Source organism: Macrobrachium rosenbergii, chromosome 26, assembly GCF_040412425.1.
Source record: "Macrobrachium rosenbergii isolate ZJJX-2024 chromosome 26, ASM4041242v1, whole genome shotgun sequence".
NCBI classification, from domain to species: domain Eukaryota; kingdom Metazoa; phylum Arthropoda; class Malacostraca; order Decapoda; family Palaemonidae; genus Macrobrachium; species Macrobrachium rosenbergii.
Window position 1 is genome coordinate 9,035,875 of NC_089766.1, and position 10,133 is coordinate 9,046,007.

The 10,133-nt window shown below is 41.5% G+C and overlaps 1 protein-coding gene across 14 annotated transcripts in view; it reads right to left on the bottom strand.

The window, feature by feature from the left end:
• LOC136853015 (one cut domain family member 3-like) overlaps positions 1–10,133 on the bottom strand; it is a 544,859-nt gene that overhangs the window by 136,536 nt on the left and 398,190 nt on the right. The window lies entirely within an intron of this gene.

The window sequence follows — 10,133 nt, forward strand, 5'->3', positions numbered from 1 at the left end:
AAATAAATTTCAAACTGCCCTAAAGTTACTGGCCTTGCACCTAAAGCAAAATTCCTACCCAAACTTCCCCATTAAATGAAGAAAGAAGAAGGAAAGGCGCAGCAATAAAAGTTGTCATAAAAAATCGAGGACTTTGAATAAAAAATAAAAAATGTATTGTACAGTCCATTAAAAATCAAATACGTAACAATGGACCTTAAAAGAGTCAGTTCTCCAAGACGTAACCTACTGTGACTTCCCTTCCAACTGATTTCGGGAACGGAGAAATGCTTCGGTCAATCAGATGCCCAGCGGGGGGGTCTTCATAACCGTGCCCCATAGCAACATCAAACAGCACATAACCTGCTCTGTGATTATTGTTATCAGTGCGTAGGCCTAAGAATAACTACAGAGAGAGAGAGAGAGAGAGAGAGAGAGAGAGAGAGAGAGAGAGAGAGAGAGAGAGAGAGCGCAGTCGCCCGTTCGTTATGACACTATAATTACCCACAACGATCTCGTTACGCGCAAGACATCTTTCTTATCCATGCCTTTATGATAAGAACCAGGTATGATTCCCCCACCTTCCTCATCCACTCCCATCCTACACCTCTACCCACCCCTCCTTTACCTTTCCACACATCTTCTAAACCCTTTTCTTCTCTGTGACACGAGCCAGTTATCTATTTTCTTTTTTCCTTCCTTCCTCCTCCTTCTTCTTCTCCTCTCACTATTCGCTCTCTCATCCCCAAGCCGGCCCCCACCCCACCCTCCCATCCATGCCAGGACCCCAAAACAAACAGCTTTCCTCCCCTGGACACGGCCGGACACCCATCCATGACGCGGCTGGAAAGGTGATTATGCCGTGCCTACCTGATGAGACAACTCTCTCTCTCTCTCTCTCTCTCTCTCTCTCCTTCCCTCCTCCTCCTTCTCCACTTCCTCCTCCTTCCAGAAAATAACCCTTAGAGTAAATCACCGTAAGGGCTACATTTACATGCAACTGTTCTTCCGGATAGGATTGTGGAGGGCAAATTTTTTGAAGTTTTATTTGATGAGTTTGTGGCAGCAGCCATGTTGATTGTTCCGTCCTAAGACAGGAAGAAGAAGAAGAGGGGAGGAGGAGGGGAGGAGGAGGAGGAGGAGGAGCAGACCTCATGGTGCTTGTGAGAAAGCCCCGAGCCAATAGGGACTCCACTTACGCCTCCGTGAGAGAAGAGGCATAACGGACCTTATTTGCCTAATGTATAAGGTTCGAAATCATTCCGGGAACGGGGCGCGTGGGATGCGCCCCCGTGGCGGGCCGTAATAGGCAAGCCCAGGTGGACTGGAGGATATTTTTTCACAAGACGGCCCGTGGCTTTGACAAATGAGATATAATATTTTGTTAGTAATAGTAGTAGTCGTAGGAGTAGTCGTAGAAGTAGTACCACGCACAGAACTACCACTGCTGCCGCTGGACTCCCCCCCCCCCACAACCCCCTCCACCTCTTTACGGCAATCTCATGCAGAGTGCGAAGAGGTGTGGAGAACGAAAGGTGAAAGGGAAGAGGGAAAGGTGAAAGGAAATAAAGGTGAAAGGGAGGAGAGAAAGGTGAAAGTCAAAAAGAAAGGCGAAAGGGAACAAAGAATAATGAAAGGGAAGAAAGAAAGGTGAAAGGGAAGAAGGAAAGGTGAAAGGAGAAAAGAAAGGTGAAAAGAGAGAAGGCGAGTTTTACGAAAGCGAAGACGGAATCGAAAGAGAATTGCAAAAAAAAAAAAAAAAAAAAAACAGCTCGAGAGAAAAAAATATTTTCAAAACAGAACAAGACATCAAATGAGAGAGAGAGAGAGAGAGAGAGAGAGAGAGAGAGAGAGAGAGAGAGAGAGAGAGAGAGAGAGAGAGAGAGAGAGAGAGAAAGTCATTCAAGATGTACCAAATGGAGTTCAAGTAAAGAGATTACTTATAATTATTGCCAAAGAGAATGAACTCATATCCGCTCACTTCAAACCGAAGTGAGAAAATGAGAAACTGGGTCATCATGCTTCAGAGAGAGAGAGAGAGAGAGAGAGAGAGAGAGAGAGAGAGAGAGAGAGAGAGAGAGAGAGAGAGAGAGAGAGAATTTATTTTGAAAGATACTGATTTGTACCCATTAGCTTATAAAGAGCTACACAAAGTCTTTCAAAAAGATATATACAACAAACCAACTGGACGGAATATCAATCAAAACAAAAAACAAAGCAACAAAGAACATCTAAAATCTGCAACTGCAAATTTTTTCTAGTGCAAAATATTAACAATGGCCGGAAGTACTTTTCAGTTGCAAAAGGAATCGCAAATATGTTCTTCAACAACATATAGTTGTGATTTTACGTGGACATGAACCACAACAAATTTGATGTTCCTCGTGATCCTCAAATCTCCCACTTTTTTTTACGACCAACCAGTGATAGATATCTTTGTAGGTTATTGAAAAACCTTTTTTTGATGGCTTCTACTTGGGAGTCTGTAATATCTTTTCAGTTTTTGGGGTGCAATATTTCCATTTTTAAAGGTTATTTCTTGAAGACAGGCTTCGTACATCCAGAGAATTCTAAAGATATATGAGACACCAACACAGGTGCCATCAAAACAAGATTATTTTTATTTTCCATCAAGAACACGATGCCATGGTTAATCCCACTGCCATTACAGGTGACAATAAAAACTAATCAGTGACTTACTTATTGAACGCCAAGAATGTACTTCCGCCCATGTAACCATATTAAATATGGAAAATTAGCGTTTTTCTTCCCTGCTCGTATGGTAGGTATCCCTAACTAGTAGACTCAGGAGATTTTAAGGTAACCTCAAAGAAAGACCCAGCGGTTATCCTGCGTTTGTTTACAGACCACGACATCATATCAACAATAAGAAAGTCATAAAATCTTTCACCCAACTTATTTCTTAACATTTTTTTTGGCGCTTGTCTAATCAACGACAATTGAACCATAACTCTCCCTGAAGTCCTCCCCTCCACCCCTCCCCTTCCTCTTTAGAGGCTTCAGACCCCACCCCCCGACCCACGAGGCCTCGGATGAGTCCACTCATTTGTTCAATGCCCAGTGATCGAGGACCGAGGGAGGTGAGGATGACCTAAAGAAGTACCCATGAAATTAGGGGCACAGGATTTACGTACCCGGTTAACGATGAAGGTAAATAAACATATGGAGAGAGAGAGAGAGAGAGAGAGAGAGAGAGAGAGAGAGTTAAAAAGAAAAAAGACAAAGTAACCGTGTAATACCTATATTGTGATGGATATGGATAATCATATTTATATGTGCATAAACGTACTGAATATATATATATATATATATAATAAATATATATATATATATATATATATATATATATACATATATATATATATATATATATATATATATATATATATATTATATTTACAGTATTGGTGTAATAGTTGAGTATTAACAAAAAGACATCCACATGCTTTTTATACTTCATGCAAACACAAATACATTTATTTCCATGATTCCGCTCTACAGACACTTCATGTACAGCATGACATACATAAGCGCCTATCCATTCTCTTAAAAAAATTTAGTTTTGAAGTTCATACATATACCAGGATATATTCTGTCATTACATCATTCCACCACATCAAGTAATCGCACCTTTTTCACCATTTTATCACCCAGTCTCTCCACGCGACCAAACCCCACTGCCAGATTTATACTTTTCATCAGTGGCTGCCCTCATTCCACCAATGCAATATTTATCTCCATTTCTATAATTTCTAACCATTCATTTCCAATGGCTTCTAACAGTTTTTCTTAATCCTACTCTGTATCTTTAACTTATTTTGCATACTAACTCTTTTATTTCATGCCCTATGCAAAGCTTTGGGAGTAGCTTGTTAAATAACAAAAAAAAAAACAGACTTCTTAGGATTGTTTACATTTGTAAACACTGATTTTTGGGATGAGGTTGCTAGCCACATGCCCATTCTTCCATTTCTGGTCATGAGACCTTATGTACGAATGGCTTTTGGCATTTACAGATAATCATCCATCCATGCAGTGACCAAACCTAACATTGAGACCTTAGTATAAAGAATGCGCTACGACCTCATATTCCTCTACGGTAACCCAACCAAACACTGACCAAACCCAACGCTAACAACTTCATAACTAAGAAGATCAACTGTAGGGGCTTCTTACATTACTACCATCATACACTTGACGTAATCTATGAAAGAACACACAATCGCTGTGGAAGTTAAAGACAATTCAACACATCGCACGATGTGCGCCTGCGCGCCCGCTCGCGTATATGTGCGTAATCCTGTATTCACCTGAATGGCGCTGACCGCGTAAACAAAGTAATATTTCCTTATATAGGAGGGGGCGTGGCCCCGTTTAAATTTATTTTCTATGGCTAACCAATAATACGAGGAAGGGACGCGCCCCCTATAACAGCTGTATCTAGAGGTATGCGCTTCTGCGTAATAAGAGACGCGTATATACGGGAATTAGAATATGAGAGAGAGAGAGAGAGAGAGAGAGAGAGAGAGAGAGAGAGAGAGAGAGAGAGAGAGAGAGAGAGAGAGAGAGAGAGAGAGCTCTGAATGTCCTAAAATGCCTAATGAGAGAAGATTTTTCCTGAGCTGAATTTGAAGGAGGTGAGCTGGAGACACTAAATATATATATATATATATATATATATATATATATATATATATATATATATATATAAATATATATATATATATATATGTACATATATATATATATATATATATATATATATATATATATATATATATATATATATATATATATATACATACATACATACATACGAAAGGGTGGGTCCACTGAGAAAGACAATGAAACTATCACTGCTCCATTCAATCTTTAATTGCCATTAATACGCTAAACAAACACACTTCATATTTACCTACAAGTGAAAACCAGACATCCCTACGTGTGTATACACACAAACCATCATACATACACACGCAGTTTACACACGGCCACAAAAATCCCGTAACAAGCACCAATCAAATGACCCTGTTACCAGTGCAATTCGCCCCTCTGATAACAATCGATGGTACTCGTTGTGTAACACATTTCATTCTCGTCCTCTTCTTGAATCAAGGATAATGAGAGGGTGGGGGCAAGGCAGACAATGGGGAGGAGGAGGAGGAGGAGGAGGAGGAGGAGGAGGAGGAGGAGGAGGAGGAGGAGGAGGAGGAGGAGGAGGAGGAGGAGGAGGAGGAGGAGGGCCAATATACTCCTCCACAATAACCACACACAAAAGAAGGAAGGGAAAATAAGTAGAGAATTTTGCCATGAGACAAAAGTAAATAAAAAATTGGGATACTTTGTCTGTCACTATCGTTGATAAAAAGGTATCTCTCTTTTTATTTTTTTTTGAGTGATTAGGGCAGCCATTGTCCACCGCCTGTGTGAGTGTGTCTTATTCATCGGGTTTTCACGCCTTCCTTCCGTTTCTCCTACCTCCCAATAAACCCTTAGCGGTCCTGTGTCCCCTTTGAATATGGCAATTTGGGGGAACAAAGCCTTCTGCGAATAAATATTTGTGGCCGATTACGGGCGGTGAGAGCGTCAAAATAAAAAGAACAAGATGTATTAATAAGTTATAATAAGGAATGTAACGCCTTAAATACTGCAGATAATATTTATCGACCTCCAGTTCATTTTAAATTAGCAAGATGCAACCTCAGTCCATTATATTTTAATCATCCCAACGCCTCATCATCGCAGAGTTGCCAGTTACACGAATTCTTTGATGCCAATCAAATATCAAAAACCATCCCAGGCTCATTATGCGAAACGTTTGAGCCTCAAAATTCATTTCATTACCATAATTCGATACTTCGCCATAAAAGAGGCTCCATTATGAGAAAGCTAATTTAGACTATCCCAATATATTATTAATCATTCATTTCATCTCATTAGAGGCCATGTCACATAATAATGTAAGCGGATGTTTACCCACGGGTCGGCAATAATGAAACAAGGGTTTTGGGGACCGTAGATTTGTTTGACGCCACTCGTCACAAGAGGAAGCCTAGGCACGTCGTGTCATTCGATGGGAGACGGCTGACATTTTTATTATTATTATCTGTAAATTATTTACAAGTAAATGTGGCCATACAAAATGTTAATAAGTGTTTATTTTTATCTATAAATTATTTACAAGTAAATGTGGCGATAAAAAATGATAATAAATAAAGAAACAGACGCATATCTTACAAGCTTTGGTCTTGAAATCTTATGGCAGAGGAAACTACGCGCGTTGCGTCAGTTTTACAATTTTATTCTTACTGATTTCTCAAGTCTTTAAAAGTAAATGTGGCGATAAAAAATGATAATAGGGAAAGAAACAAACGCATATCTTACATGTTCTGCTCTTTAAACATCATAGCAATGAAACGTTTTTATTATAAAAAAAAAGGTCGAGTTGAGACATCACTTCCCTGAATGGTAAAAAAGCCATTTATTGTATTCCAGTGTTTTCCGTTACAATATAACAAAGCGGGCCCTCTTAACCCTCACAATTTTTTCATTTGCTGAATACGTACTTTCACTCACATAATATTTCTAAAATCAAATTCCAATTTACAAGAAATAGTAAGCACAAATGCTTTGCTTCTACAAACCTTTTACAACCCGGATCAAAAGAAAAACACTAATAAACAAACGATTGGGGCGATCTCATTAAAACAACGTTCTTTAGAATCGCGTAGAAAGATGACCTCTATTACAGAATGACTGCATTCCGTTGATTATTTAATTTCGAGTCACGCCTAACCGCAATCGCATTCTATCAAGGCTTAGGAATGGAATGGAATATAGAATTTTGGTCCAAGGCCAAGCGCTTGGACTTACCGCATAAGTTCATTCAGCGCTGAAAGGGAGACTGAGAGTAGAAAGGTTTGAAAGGTGTAACAGGAGGAAAACCTCGCAGTCGCACTATGAAACAGCTGTTAGGAGAAAGTGGAAAGTAAGATGGAAGAAGAGAATATGAACAGAGGTACATTATTATGAATGAAAGGGCTTGCAGCTAGGGAGCCGAAGGGACGCTGCAAAGAACCATAAATAATGCCTAAAGTGCACCGCAAGAGGTGCACTGACGGCACAAACCCCCTACGGGGTCTCTATCAAAACTTATAGAGATTTTGAAACGGAATCGGAAACCATTTGAAGTGAGAATCAAGTCTTGTTCACCTACATAATTACAGGGGAAAAATCTATCAGTTAGGCTTTACATAAATATTTAAAATAACTAAATAAACGACTACACGGACATTTCAAATAACTAAATAAACAACTACAGAGATGAATATCGCACGTCCAAACGGAGGAACGAATCCTTGACGATTTCGTGACTCGACTAAACGACGTTGCGCATTTTCCTTTCCCGTTTCGAATATAAAAATAAAAATAAAAATAAATCCGCGGCATAAATCCCATCATTAAATTCTCCGTTCTTAATAAGAAACGTCAAAGAGGATTCTCTGCTAAATGATCCCCTCTCAAGCAGTCTTATAAACCTCCGGATTCTTACACGAGAGATATCCAGCGAAATAAATCGGTTTATTACGAGTATTTTTACCATTGCGATTTCGATGTCTCTGTTGGGAAATTTATTGGGATTTGTTGGTGTATATAAACTTATGTGAAGAAAGCATCCGACGGTATATTTTCTGATAAGAGACTTTGTTCTTATGCGAAAATTATCATCAATGTTTCGTGGAGATTAATATATTATCAAGGTGGGAGATTTACTCATATAAGTAGTGTTCATAATTGTTAGCGAAACAGAGTTCCATTAATAAAATTATTCAAAGCTTGTACACACACACACACACAGAGAGAGAGAGAGAGAGAGAGAGAGAGAGAGAGAGAGAGAGAGAGAGAGAGAGAGAGAGAGAGAGAGAGAGAGCACTTAACACAAACCAAAGAGAGAGACAGAGAGAGACAGTAAAGGCACTTTACCCAGAGTTGCTTCTAGAGAGAGAGAGAGAGAGAGAGAGAGAGAGAGAGAGAGAGAGAGAGAGAGAGAGAGAGAGAGAGAGAGAGAGAGAGTAAAAGCACTTTACCCAGGGTTAAGCTTCTAGAAGAGAGAGAGAGAGAGAGAGAGAGAGAGAGAGAGAGAGAGAGAGAGAGAGAGAGAGAGAGAGAGAGAGAGAGCGGATGAACGTGATAAAGGCACGCTTAACGCAAACTCGCGTCTTCTCCCTGATGGCGATATCCATCAGTGCCTAATTAATAGTCAGAGCCAAAACCCTAATCGACCCCAGGAGGAACCTTAAGAGGCGGGTAATCCTTCACAGATCCTATTAGAGGCCGCGACAAGTAGCGACAGACCGCGACACAGAGCGATCGGTTGGAGGAAGCACGCACACACACAGACACACACACACACACGGGAGTGACCACCGGATGCAGAGAGAGAGAGAGAGAGAGAGAGAGAGAGAGAGAGAGAGAGAGAGAGAAGGAAGGCCCCCAAAAGGCACTCAATAGGAAGAGAGATGGCCCTCCCTGGCTTGACGTAATAGCCTTCCGTAGAGGAAAAATCTTTCCAAAGGGCGCCCCTCGAAGAGCCCTGACTGTTATGGCTATTCCGCCCGCAGTACAAATCACAACAAACAAAAGGTTTTGTGTTCAGTAGCTCTCACATACATTTTTTTTCCCTCCCCTCCTCTTTCTCTTCTCTTGAAGAAGGAGGCCGGCCGCCCTGCCGTCCCTGTCCACAACACGCTTGTCAAATCTCGACATCCTGGGCCAAACATATAATTTATATTTCTTACAACTTACATTAATTAATTAACCACTTCCACTAGGACCTTGAAGCATTGTTTTCCATGCCACCAATACATTTCTTTTTCCTTCTGACATTGTTTTCCATGCCACCAATACATTCCTTTCAGTACGCCGTGACGTCACTCATCTCCTCTAGCATGTTTATACAAGTTGATGATATCACGCAAGACAGGTGTGTTTGCACCTTATCCCTAGTCTAGTATGTACACACACACACACACAAACCTACCTAAGAGAGAGAGAGAGAGAGAGAGAGAGAGAGAGAGAGAGAGAGAGAGAGAGAGAGAGTCGACACCACGAGATCACATAAATATAACATTAACCTTCACACCAGAGTAAAAAGAGACATTATTTTTTTCGACTGGGGGTTGGGCAGGTGTGGGGTAGGGGGAGGCGCCGCCAAGCGTGCGTACGTGCGTACATGCCTTCGCGTTTGTTTCCGGAGCCATAAACGTCTTCGGGAAATGACGGCGTCCTTGATATGCTTGGTCAGGGGCCGTCGGAGAGGAAATCTAGAGAAATATTCAACGGCCAACGTTTGTATCCTTTTATTTTTCATCTATATCCGCGATCCATTTGCAAAACGGGGATGATGGAAGGGGAGGAGGAGGAAGGGACTTCCTCTCCCTCCTGCAGTTGTGTCGCGGCCGCGACCGCCGTTCCTTCTTCAGGTATGGACGATACAAGACTTTGAAATGGTGAGGGGTGGGGAGGGGGAGGGGGGAGGAAGAGGATGAGAGGGGGGAGGGTGTAGATCCGGGAGGGCGTGAAGGGCCGCCCCTAGAGGCCCCTAGGTGGAACGATAATCATAAATTGTTTCCCAGGCAATAATAGAACACTGGAAGAAGGTTGTGGGGCGGGGAGGGAGAAGGGTAAGGGGAAGGAGAGGATGGTAAGAGAAGGAGAGGGGAGGGGAGGGGGTGTTAAACCATCCTTCCGTTTCGTGCCAGATTGTTTCGTCCGGAGGCCTTATGCCGGGCAAGGAGGTGAACAAGGTGTTCTGGGTCGTCATGAACGGTTGTGGGGTCTTAGGAAGCATGTGTTCCTTCCGGACACACGGGGGAAATTCAATCTGTAACCACACACACACACATACACATACACATACACACACACGAAGTGTTTCCAGTTAAGCTTCGTCACGCACTCTCTCTCTCTCTCTCTCTCTCTCTCTCTCTCTCTCTCTCTCTCTCTCTCTCTCTCCGGGAGGCAGACATTTTGGATATTTTAAAAAGAGTCAAATAATCGTAACCGCATAGTTTTGGTCAAATTTAAAACAGCTGAGAGATTTTATATTCCACTAATAAGCGACCGAGAGAGAG